This window comes from Hemitrygon akajei, chromosome 8, assembly GCF_048418815.1.
Source record: "Hemitrygon akajei chromosome 8, sHemAka1.3, whole genome shotgun sequence".
In the NCBI taxonomy this organism is placed as follows: Eukaryota; Metazoa; Chordata; class Chondrichthyes; order Myliobatiformes; family Dasyatidae; genus Hemitrygon; species Hemitrygon akajei.
The window spans coordinates 122,004,893-122,007,774 of record NC_133131.1 but is presented as its reverse complement, the minus strand read 5'-3'; positions in this window follow the sequence as shown (position 1 = coordinate 122,007,774).

The following is a 2,882-nucleotide window of genomic DNA, read 5'->3' as shown; positions in this document are numbered from 1 at the left end:
GTCATAATCCAGATCATTTTGCTGCATCTAGGTTTCTTTAACTAGTTTTGGCGAGAGATGAAATATGCATGTAGGAGAACCAAGGGATATTCCTTCATATATATGTATACCTTTGTAAGATAAGAAAATTGTTGAAACCCTGACGGAGATTTTTTTTAAACTTCACTGGCCTCAGGTTAGGTACCAAATGACTGCATGACCCCAAATGTTAAACATTAATTCAAAGGAAGGAAATGAAGAATATAAGTCAAGTAACTAAGTCAGTAGTAGGGAAGCTATTAGGATTAATAGCTAATTAGGATTAATGTAGGATTAATCTACATTTAGAAAAGTGACAATTTGTCAAAAATAGTCAGCAAGGCTTTATTAGGGGGAGATCAACCTGGCTGAACAATCTGACAGCTTTTCAATGAGGTAACAAAATGTATTGATGGGGCAACGCGGTTAATGTAGTCTGCAGGGACTTCAGTAAGGCTTTTGACTAGCTTCTACATGGGAAAATAGTCCAAAATGTTCAAGCTCATGGGATGCAAGACATATTGGAGCTAAAATTGGTTTCATAATAGAAAGAGAGGAAGATGCTGGAGGACTGTTTCTGTGATTAGGTATCTGTGACCAGTGGTGCACCATAGGAATGACCCTTACTGTTGGATGTATCCATTAGTAATTTCAAAGTGTAAACAGATAATGATTAGCATATTTTTTCAGAATGCTCAGTAATTGGTGGTACCGTTGAAAGCCCGGTAAATAATCTTAGGCCTTAGATTCATAAGTGATCCTTTGGTCATATTTGGTTAATTTCAGCAAGATCAAAGAATGGATTGTGGGCATCACGAAGAGCTCAGGAGAAACACACACCAGTTGTCATTGAGGGGTCAGAGGTCGAAAGAGTGAGTAGCTTCAAGTTCCTGTGTGTCAACATCTCAGACGATCTATCCTGGGTCCAATACATTGGTGTACTCATGAAGAAGGCACACCGGGGCTATATTTCATTTGGAGTTTGAGGAGATTTGGTATATCAAAGACTCCTCAAATTTATACAGATGTACCATGGAGAGCATTCTTATTAGTTGCAACACTGTTTGGTATGGAGGCACAAATGCACTGGATTGAAAGAGGGTCTAGATAGTTGTAGACTCAGTCAACGGCATCATAGGCATAAGCCTTCCACCACTGAGGACATCTTCAAAAGGCTGTGCTTCAAGAAGGTGCCATCCTTCATGAAGTACCCTCACCATCCCATACATACCTTCCTTTCATTATTACCATCTGGGAGGTGGTACAGGAGCCTATCAACACCTACTCAACATTTCAGTAACAACTTATTCCCCTCCGTTATCAAATTTCTGAATGGTCCATGAATACAAACTCATTATTCAGGTTTTGCACTTTTTTTGTTGTGAATTGTAGTAATTATGTATGTCTTTCATTGTATTGTTGCCACAAAACAACATATTTCACGAAATATCTCAGTGATAATACAACTGATTTCAATTCACTTAAGCTGCTTTTAAAGTTATTACTATATGTAAATGGACATAAAGATCAATCTCTTTAGTGATGACTCCATCCCATTAACTATTACAAAAAAAAGTATTAAATTCCCAAACAAGAATGGTCCCCAAGTTTTCAATTTTCTGGTAGGAGAAAACAAACAGCCTTTTAGAAAATATACCCAACCCTCCCTCAAAAAGTCATGAAATAATATAAAATCAAATTAAATAAATGAAATCACCTTTCTTTTCCAATATATTTTTACTTCAGCTTTCCTTAATTGACAAGTTCTTCAGCCCAGAAGACTATCAGGCAAATTAATCCTGTGCTAATTACAGTCACCAAACCAGAGTATAACACATAGGAGCAGAATTAGGCCATTCTGCCAATTTATCCTGCTCCACCATTCCATCATGGCCGATTTATTACGCCTATTCGCCAGCATTTTCTCCATAACCTTCGAAGCCCTAATAAATCAAGAACCTAACAACCTCCACCTTAAATACATCCAGTGATTTGGCTTACACAGCCCTCCGTGACAATTTATCATCCTCAGATTTATCACCCTTTGGCAAAAGAATATTTTCCTCTCCTCTGTACCAAATGGATGTCTATTCTGAGGCTGTGCCCTCTGATCCAAGACTCCCCCACCTCAGGAAACATCCTCTCTATATCTACTTTATCCAAACCTTTTAATATTCGATAGGTTACAATGAGACTCCCCTCCCCCATTCTTCTAAACTCCAGTGAGTGCAGGCCCAGAGCCATCACATGCTCCTCATATGTAAAACTTTTCATGCCTTGGATCATTTTTGTGAACATCCTCTGGACCCTCTCCAATGCCAGCACATCTTTCTCGGATAAGGGGCCCAAAACTGCTCACAATACTGCAACTGAAGTCTGACCAATGCCTGTCTTGCTTGAGTGGATTCATAGGTACTCATGTATGGTTGAATGACAATTAAACTTGAATTGAATTGAATTATACTGTAAGGCCTCAGAAGTGCCTCCTTGCTTTTGTATTTAGTTCACTCTAAATGAATGCAAACATTGTATTTGCCTTCCTTGCCACCAAGTCAGCCTGCAAGTTAACCTTTAGGGAATCTTGCACAAGGACTCCCAAGTCCCTCTGCACCTTCGATTTTTGAATTTTCTCCCTATTTAGAAAACAGTCCACTCTTTTATCCCTTCTACCAAAATGCATCACCATACACTTCTGAACATTATATTTTATCTGCCATTTCTTTGCCCATTCTCCTCTAAGTCCTTCTGCAGACACCCTGCTTCCTCAACACTGCCTGCCCCTACACCCATCTTTGTATCATCCACAAACTTGGCAACAACGCCATCAATTCCTTCATCCAAATTGCTGACATACAACATGAAAA